The 9,518-nt window shown below is 50.8% G+C and overlaps 1 long non-coding RNA gene across 23 annotated transcripts; it reads left to right on the plus strand.

The window, feature by feature from the left end:
• Positions 1-1,462: 1,462 nt before the first annotated feature.
• Positions 1,463-8,938, plus strand: LOC126636550 (uncharacterized). Of its 23 annotated transcripts, none has more exons than XR_007628061.1 (10): positions 1,463-1,524; positions 2,353-2,408; positions 3,237-3,292; positions 4,121-4,176; positions 5,005-5,060; positions 5,890-5,945; positions 6,774-6,829; positions 7,658-7,713; positions 8,440-8,604; positions 8,723-8,937. It is a non-coding gene; the product is annotated as an uncharacterized LOC126636550 (long non-coding RNA). The 23 variants fall into 23 exon arrangements; XR_007628065.1 differs by having other exon boundaries at positions 1,469-1,536; positions 2,353-2,420; XR_007628066.1 differs by having other exon boundaries at positions 1,469-1,536; positions 3,237-3,304.
• Positions 8,939-9,518: the final 580 nt, after the last annotated feature.

Consider the following 9,518-nt stretch of genomic DNA (forward strand, 5'->3'; position numbering starts at 1 on the left):
AAAAGGAAAGTGCGGGGCGGGGCTAGCGCCATAAAAGGAAAGTGCGGGGCGGGGCTAGCGCCATAAAAGGAAAGTGCGGGGCGGGGCTAGCGCCATAAAAGGAAAGTGCGGGGCGGGGCTAGCGCCAAAAAAGGAAAGTGCGGGGCGGGGCTAGCGCCAAAAAAGGAAAGTGCGGGGCGGGGCTAGCGCCATAAAAGGAAAGTGCGGGCGGGGCTAGCGCCATAAAAGGAAAGTAGGGCGGCGGCTAGCGCCATAAAAGGAAGGTGCGGGGTCGGGCTACCGCCATAAAAGGAAAGTGTGGGCTGGCTAGCGCCATAAAAGGAAAGTGCAGGGCGGCTAGCGCCATAAAAGGAAGGTGTGGGCGGGCTAGCGCCATAAAAGGAAAGTGTGGGGCGGGGCTAGCGCCAAAAAAGGAAAGTGTGGGGCGGGGCTAGCGCCATAAAAGGAAAGTGCGGGCGGCTACCGCCATAAAAGGAAGGAGGGGCGGGCTATAACCAGAAAAAGAGGGGGTGTGGGGCGGGGCTACCGCCATAAAAGGAACGTGCGGGGCGGGGCTGGGGCCATTCAAGGAAGGTGTGGGCCGGAAAGGGTGTGGTTTGTAAGGAAGTTTTGGGGGCTTAAAATGGAGTTTGATTCTCTCCGGGCAGTGAATGCAAAATATTGAGGTGAGCAGGGGTGGACAGGAATGGAAAATTTAGGGGATTAAACTTGGGATGATCTGGTGGGTAGAGACTGAGTCTTTGGAGGTAGATTGAGGTTGTCAGCAGTGGAGAGGAGGGGATCATTTGGGGGTCCCCCTTGGGTTGCTGCTTTGTCCCGTGGCTGCAGCGAGGCTGAGCCCTGTCCCTGCTGTTTCAGGAGCGCCCCGGGCGGGGGCCGTGCGGCAGAGAGGGCAGGGGGCTGTGGAGCTGCCCCGGGGGCGCGGGGGTCCTTTGCAGGCGGCGGCGCTGTCGGGGCTGCAGTACCGGCCGTGTCCGCCAGGCGGAGACTGCGGGGCAGGCACTGCGGGACACGGCCCGGGGTGGGGAGGGGGCGCCGCGGGTGGGACCCCCTGCGGGGGGGGAAATGGTGCCCCTGAAATGGGGGCCTCTGCTGGGCTATTGCACTGCTACCCCTCGTGTTTGGGGATGAACCCTCTGGGGAGCCATGGGAACAGCAGGGTGAGAGCCAGGAGCCTTTGACTTCCACAGAGCACTGAATTTCCCTCTGCTCTCTTTCAGGACAGGACAAAGCATTGAACTGGGAGAAGTTCTGCCAAATCTTTGGGGTGTGTGCAGCCACAGGGAAGAGGCTCCAGCCTTGATGCCCCAGAGAGCATCAGTGAAAGCAGCACTATTGCCCTGGCGTGTGCCCACTGCCAATTGTTCACCCAACACAATTCCAAAGCAAGTGTTGCTTCTGTTTTAAGAACTGAAAATAACTTGAAAGCCAAAGAAATCACCATTTCCTTGGTCTTGTTTCCTTTTAGATGGTGGAATTGCCAGTCTGTCCGTGAGCTGAGCTGTGGCTGCAGGGCACTGTCAGGTATTGTTGGCTGTGAGTTCCTGCTCTTCTCCCCGGGAGATTGGAAATCCTTCTCAGTTAGGTTGCAGAAATCTTTTCTGAAGCCGTTTGTCTGCCTTTGGCTGACAGATCACCCTCCTTCTGCCTTGGGATTTGCAGCTCTTCCGCCCTGGAGAGGGTCAGGAGCAAGGCCCTGAGATCAAAGGGACCCCCTGTGTCCCCAGTTATGGGTTAACAAAGCTAAAATGGGAAATGTAGAGGAAGGAAAAGTGTGGGGGTAAAACTGAATGTTATTTGTAGGGGAGGGAACGACCCGAGAGAGGTAATGTGAGGCCATCAGCCCTGGGCAGGTAAGGAAAGCTTTGGGGGTAAAACTTGAGAAACTCTCAAGGATAGAAAATGAACCTTTGGAGGTAAAAATGAGTTAATCAGAGGTGTGCAGGAAGAGAAAAGTTTAGGGGTTAAATCTGAGGGGATCTCTGGGAGAGAGAATGAAGATCTTGTCTTAAAAATTAAAAGAGGTGATCAGTTGTGGCTGCCCAGGCGGGTTTTGGGGCTTAAAAAGGAGTTTGATTCTCTGCAGGTCAGTGAATGCAAATGTGGAGGTGATCAGCAGTGGAGAGGAGGGGATCATTTTGGGGTCAGACCTTGGGCAGGAACTGAACTCAGGAGCTCAGCTGCTCCTGCCCCAGAGAGCATCAGTGAAATCAGCACTATTGCCCTGGCGTGTGCCCACTGCCAATTGTTCACCCAACACAATTCCAAAGCAAGTGTTGCTTCTGTTTTAAGAACTGAAAATAACTTGAAAGCCAAAGAAATCACCATTTCCTTGGTCTTGTTTCCTTTTAGATGGTGGAATTGCCAGTCTGTCCGTGAGCTGAGCTGTGGCTGCAGGGCACTGTCAGGTATTGTTGGCTGTGAGTTCCTGCTCTTCTCCCCGGGAGATTGGAAATCCTTCTCAGTTAGGTTGCAGAAATCTTTTCTGAAGCCGTTTGTCTGCCTTTGGCTGACAGATCACCCTCCTTCTGCCTTGGGATTTGCAGCTCTTCCGCCCTGGAGAGGGTCAGGAGCAAGGCCCTGAGATCAAAGGGACCCCCTGTGTCCCCAGTTATGGGTTAACAAAGCTAAAATGGGAAATGTAGAGGAAGGAAAAGTGTGGGGGTAAAACTGAATGTTATTTGTAGGGGAGGGAACGACCCGAGAGAGGTAATGTGAGGCCATCAGCCCTGGGCAGGTAAGGAAAGCTTTGGGGGTAAAACTTGAGAAACTCTCAAGGATAGAAAATGAACCTTTGGAGGTAAAAATGAGTTAATCAGAGGTGTGCAGGAAGAGAAAAGTTTAGGGGTTAAATCTGAGGGGATCTCTGGGAGAGAGAATGAAGATCTTGTCTTAAAAATTAAAAGAGGTGATCAGTTGTGGCTGCCCAGGCGGGTTTTGGGGCTTAAAAAGGAGTTTGATTCTCTGCAGGTCAGTGAATGCAAATGTGGAGGTGATCAGCAGTGGAGAGGAGGGGATCATTTTGGGGTCAGACCTTGGGCAGGAACTGAACTCAGGAGCTCAGCTGCTCCTGCCCCAGAGAGCATCAGTGAAAGCAGCACTATTGCCCTGGCGTGTGCCCACTGCCAATTGTTCACCCAACACAATTCCAAAGCAAGTGTTGCTTCTGTTTTAAGAACTGAAAATAACTTGAAAGCCAAAGAAATCACCATTTCCTTGGTCTTGTTTCCTTTTAGATGGTGGAATTGCCAGTCTGTCCGTGAGCTGAGCTGTGGCTGCAGGGCACTGTCAGGTATTGTTGGCTGTGAGTTCCTGCTCTTCTCCCCGGGAGATTGGAAATCCTTCTCAGTTAGGTTGCAGAAATCTTTTCTGAAGCCGTTTGTCTGCCTTTGGCTGACAGATCACCCTCCTTCTGCCTTGGGATTTGCAGCTCTTCCGCCCTGGAGAGGGTCAGGAGCAAGGCCCTGAGATCAAAGGGACCCCCTGTGTCCCCAGTTATGGGTTAACAAAGCTAAAATGGGAAATGTAGAGGAAGGAAAAGTGTGGGGGTAAAACTGAATGTTATTTGTAGGGGAGGGAACGACCCGAGAGAGGTAATGTGAGGCCATCAGCCCTGGGCAGGTAAGGAAAGCTTTGGGGGTAAAACTTGAGAAACTCTCAAGGATAGAAAATGAACCTTTGGAGGTAAAAATGAGTTAATCAGAGGTGTGCAGGAAGAGAAAAGTTTAGGGGTTAAATCTGAGGGGATCTCTGGGAGAGAGAATGAAGATCTTGTCTTAAAAATTAAAAGAGGTGATCAGTTGTGGCTGCCCAGGCGGGTTTTGGGGCTTAAAAAGGAGTTTGATTCTCTGCAGGTCAGTGAATGCAAATGTGGAGGTGATCAGCAGTGGAGAGGAGGGGATCATTTTGGGGTCAGACCTTGGGCAGGAACTGAACTCAGGAGCTCAGCTGCTCCTGCCCCAGAGAGCATCAGTGAAAGCAGCACTATTGCCCTGGCGTGTGCCCACTGCCAATTGTTCACCCAACACAATTCCAAAGCAAGTGTTGCTTCTGTTTTAAGAACTGAAAATAACTTGAAAGCCAAAGAAATCACCATTTCCTTGGTCTTGTTTCCTTTTAGATGGTGGAATTGCCAGTCTGTCCGTGAGCTGAGCTGTGGCTGCAGGGCACTGTCAGGTATTGTTGGCTGTGAGTTCCTGCTCTTCTCCCCGGGAGATTGGAAATCCTTCTCAGTTAGGTTGCAGAAATCTTTTCTGAAGCCGTTTGTCTGCCTTTGGCTGACAGATCACCCTCCTTCTGCCTTGGGATTTGCAGCTCTTCTGCCCTGGAGAGGGTCAGGAGCAAGGCCCTGAGATCAAAGGGACCCCCTGTGTCCCCAGTTATGGGTTAACAAAGCTAAAATGGGAAATGTAGAGGAAGGAAAAGTGTGGGGGTAAAACTGAATGTTATTTGTAGGGGAGGGAACGACCCGAGAGAGGTAATGTGAGGCCATCAGCTCTGGGCAGGTAAGGAAAGCTTTGGGGGTAAAACTTGAGAAACTCTCAAGGATAGAAAATGAACCTTTGGAGGTAAAAATGAGTTAATCAGAGGTGTGCAGGAAGAGAAAAGTTTAGGGGTTAAATCTGAGGGGATCTCTGGGAGAGAGAATGAAGATCTTGTCTTAAAAATTAAAAGAGGTGATCAGTTGTGGCTGCCCAGGCGGGTTTTGGGGCTTAAAAAGGAGTTTGATTCTCTGCAGGTCAGTGAATGCAAATGTGGAGGTGATCAGCAGTGGAGAGGAGGGGATCATTTTGGGGTCAGACCTTGGGCAGGAACTGAACTCAGGAGCTCAGCTGCTCCTGCCCCAGAGAGCATCAGTGAAATCAGCACTATTGCCCTGGCGTGTGCCCACTGCCAATTGTTCACCCAACACAATTCCAAAGCAAGTGTTGCTTCTGTTTTAAGAACTGAAAATAACTTGAAAGCCAAAGAAATCACCATTTCCTTGGTCTTGTTTCCTTTTAGATGGTGGAATTGCCAGTCTGTCCGTGAGCTGAGCTGTGGCTGCAGGGCACTGTCAGGTATTGTTGGCTGTGAGTTCCTGCTCTTCTCCCCGGGAGATTGGAAATCCTTCTCAGTTAGGTTGCAGAAATCTTTTCTGAAGCCGTTTGTCTGCCTTTGGCTGACAGATCACCCTCCTTCTGCCTTGGGATTTGCAGCTCTTCTGCCCTGGAGAGGGTCAGGAGCAAGGCCCTGAGATCAAAGGGACCCCCCTGTGTCCCCAGTTATGGGTTAACAAAGCTAAAATGGGAAATGTAGAGGAAGGAAAAGTGTGGGGGTAAAACTGAATGTTATTTGTAGGGGAGGGAACGACCCGAGAGAGGTAATGTGAGGCCATCAGCCCTGGGCAGGTAAGGAAAGCTTTGGGGGTAAAACTTGAGAAACTCTCAAGGATAGAAAATGAACCTTTGGAGGTAAAAATGAGTTAATCAGAGGTGTGCAGGAAGAGAAAAGTTTAGGGGTTAAATCTGAGGGGATCTCTGGGAGAGAGAATGAAGATCTTGTCTTAAAAATTAAAAGAGGTGATCAGTTGTGGCTGCCCAGGCGGGTTTTGGGGCTTAAAAAGGAGTTTGATTCTCTGCAGGTCAGTGAATGCAAATGTGGAGGTGATCAGCAGTGGAGAGGAGGGGATCATTTTGGGGTCAGACCTTGGGCAGGAACTGAACTCAGGAGCTCAGCTGCTCCTGCCCCAGAGAGCATCAGTGAAATCAGCACTATTGCCCTGGCGTGTGCCCACTGCCAATTGTTCACCCAACACAATTCCAAAGCAAGTGTTGCTTCTGTTTTAAGAACTGAAAATAACTTGAAAGCCAAAGAAATCACCATTTCCTTGGTCTTGTTTCCTTTGAGATGGTGGAATTGCCAGTCTGTCCGTGAGCTGAGCTGTGGCTGCAGGGCACTGTCAGGTATTGTTGGCTGTGAGTTCCTGCTCTTCTCCCCGGGAGATTGGAAATCCTTCTCAGTTAGGTTGCAGAAATCTTTTCTGAAGCCGTTTGTCTGCCTTTGGCTGACAGATCACCCTCCTTCTGCCTTGGGATTTGCAGCTCTTCCGCCCTGGAGAGGGTCAGGAGCAAGGCCCTGAGATCAAAGGGACCCCCTGTGTCCCCAGTTATGGGTTAACAAAGCTAAAATGGGAAATGTAGAGGAAGGAAAAGTGTGGGGGTAAAACTGAATGTTATTTGTAGGGGAGGGAACGACCCGAGAGAGGTAATGTGAGGCCATCAGCCCTGGGCAGGTAAGGAAAGCTTTGGGGGTAAAACTTGAGAAACTCTCAAGGATAGAAAATGAACCTTTGGAGGTAAAAATGAGTTAATCAGAGGTGTGCAGGAAGAGAAAAGTTTAGGGGTTAAATCTGAGGGGATCTCTGGGAGAGAGAATGAAGATCTTGTCTTAAAAATTAAAAGAGGTGATCAGTTGTGGCTGCCCAGGCGGGTTTTGGGGCTTAAAAAGGAGTTTGATTCTCTGCAGGTCAGTGAATGCAAATGTGGAGGTGATCAGCAGTGGAGAGGAGGGGATCATTTTGGGGTCAGACCTTGGGCAGGAACTGAACTCAGGAGCTCAGCTGCTCCTGCCCCAGAGAGCATCAGTGAAATCAGCACTATTGCCCTGGCGTGTGCCCACTGCCAATTGTTCACCCAACACAATTCCAAAGCAAGTGTTGCTTCTGTTTTAAGAACTGAAAATAACTTGAAAGCCAAAGAAATCACCATTTCCTTGGTCTTGTTTCCTTTTAGATGGTGGAATTGCCAGTCTGTCCGTGAGCTGAGCTGTGGCTGCAGGGCACTGTCAGGTATTGTTGGCTGTGAGTTCCTGCTCTTCTCCCCGGGAGATTGGAAATCCTTCTCAGTTAGGTTGCAGAAATCTTTTCTGAAGCCGTTTGTCTGCCTTTGGCTGACAGATCACCCTCCTTCTGCCTTGGGATTTGCAGCTCTTCCGCCCTGGAGAGGGTCAGGAGCAAGGCCCTGAGATCAAAGGGACCCCCTGTGTCCCCAGTTATGGGTTAACAAAGCTAAAATGGGAAATGTAGAGGAAGGAAAAGTGTGGGGGTAAAACTGAATGTTATTTGTAGGGGAGGGAACGACCCGAGAGAGGTAATGTGAGGCCATCAGCCCTGGGCAGGTAAGGAAAGCTTTGGGGGTAAAACTTGAGAAACTCTCAAGGATAGAAAATGAACCTTTGGAGGTAAAAATGAGTTAATCAGAGGTGTGCAGGAAGAGAAAAGTTTAGGGGTTAAATCTGAGGGGATCTCTGGGAGAGAGAATGAAGATCTTGTCTTAAAAATTAAAAGAGGTGATCAGTTGTGGCTGCCCAGGCGGGTTTTGGGGCTTAAAAAGGAGTTTGATTCTCTGCAGGTCAGTGAATGCAAATGTGGAGGTGATCAGCAGTGGAGAGGAGGGGATCATTTTGGGGTCAGACCTTGGGCAGGAACTGAACTCAGGAGCTCAGCTGCTCCTGCCCCAGAGAGCATCAGTGAAATCAGCACTATTGCCCTGGCGTGTGCCCACTGCCAATTGTTCACCCAACACAATTCCAAAGCAAGTGTTGCTTCTGTTTTAAGAACTGAAAATAACTTGAAAGCCAAAGAAATCACCATTTCCTTGGTCTTGTTTCCTTTTAGATGGTGGAATTGCCAGTCTGTCCGTGAGCTGAGCTGTGGCTGCAGGGCACTGTCAGGTATTGTTGGCTGTGAGTTCCTGCTCTTCTCCCCGGGAGATTGGAAATCCTTCTCAGTTAGGTTGCAGAAATCTTTTCTGAAGCCGTTTGTCTGCCTTTGGCTGACAGATCACCCTCCTTCTGCCTTGGGATTTGCAGCTCTTCCGCCCTGGAGAGGGTCAGGAGCAAGGCCCTGAGATCAAAGGGACCCCCCCTTTTGTCCCCAGAGACCTACAGGGGACAGAATGGACACTGGGGTCATATCTGTGTTAGTATGTAGGGGACAGAATGAACATTTTGGGGTTAAAATGAGGGAATCAGGAGTGGACAGGTGGGGAAAATATTGGACATAAGTCTTGAGGCTGTCTGTAGAGGGCAGGAAATATTTTGGAGGGAGATTGGTTGTTCCTTTGTGCTGCACTCTGTACTCAGTCGTGGGTCAGCTCCAGAAATTTCCTTGGGCAGCTACAAAAATGATCTCTGAAAAGTGGGAAAATCCCACTGGCAAAATGCAGAGGAACAGGTATTCTGAACCTCTCCTGCCTCTTACAGAGCAAACGTGGTAATCCCAGGTCTCTCTTGGAAAAATCTATGACCATAAGGTTTCCCAGGAGAAAAAAAAAACAAGGACAGAGATGAGGGCATGTGCTCCTAATGAATAAGGATTTGATGGGTGCAGGAATGATTCGTGTGTGTTTTCCACTCCCCTTTTTATTCCCGGAATAACCTTAAAATTATTCCTTTAAGAGACCGACCAAACTGGAGAATTTGAATCAGAGAGGAAGCGATGCACAACAAATGCAGGGAGAAATGGTGGAATGGTGATGGAATCCTGCAGTGGTTCGGGTTGCAAGGGACCTTAAAGCTCATGCAGCCCCACTCCCTGAGCAGGGACACCTTCCCCTAGCCCAGGTTGGCCCTGGTCGCAGATGGATATGGAAGTGCTGGAGGTGTTTAGGGAATGCTGCTAGTTTTTCCCCCACCTCTGGCCATCGGGTCCTTCAAAAGACTAATTCACCTCTTCGCCCAGGGAAAAAGGCTGGAGCAAGAGGTTCCAAAAAGAACGGGGCTTTCTGCACGACGAAACCCGGGAGTGCCCGATCCTGCCTGGAAGGCGGGGGTGAACGGGCGGTGGGCGCCGCCATGAAAGGAGCCGAGGGGCAGGGACTTGTCCGTACAAGGAGTGTCGGGGCGTGCCCATGGCCATAAAAGGTAAACGAAGGGTGGGGATATGCCCGAAAAAGGCGCATGTGGGGCGGGGCTGCACCCATAAAAAGCGCATGAGGGGCGGGGCTAGCGCCATAAAAGGAAGGTGTGGGGCGGGGCTAGCGCCATAAAAGGAAGGTGCGGGGCGGGGCTAGCGCCATAAAAGGAAAGTGCGGGGCGGGGCTACCGCCATAAAAGGAAGGTGCGGGGCGGGGCTACCGCCATAAAAGGAAGGTGCGGGGCGGGGCTATAACCAGAAAAAGAGGGGGTGTGGGGCGGGGCTACCGCCATAAAAGGAACGTGCGGGGCGGGGCTGGGGCCATTCAAGGAAGGTGTGGGCCGGAAAGGGTGTGGTTTGTAAGGAAGTTTTGGGGGCTTAAAATGGAGTTTGATTCTCTCCGGGCAGGGAATGCAAAATATTGAGGTGAGCAGGGGTGGACAGGAATGGAAAATTTAGGGGATTAAACTTGGGATGATCTGGTGGGTAGAGACTGAGTCTTTGGAGGTAGATTGAGGTTGTCAGCAGTGGAGAGGAGGGGATCATTTTGGGGTCTCCCTTGGGTTGCTGCTTTGTCCCGTGGCTGCAGCGAGGCTGAGCCCTGTCCCTGCTGTTTCAGGAA

The sequence above is a fragment of the Myiozetetes cayanensis genome, unplaced genomic scaffold (assembly GCF_022539395.1).
Source record: "Myiozetetes cayanensis isolate MyiCay16 unplaced genomic scaffold, myiCay2020 scf1321, whole genome shotgun sequence".
Classification (NCBI taxonomy): Eukaryota; Metazoa; Chordata; class Aves; order Passeriformes; family Tyrannidae; genus Myiozetetes; species Myiozetetes cayanensis.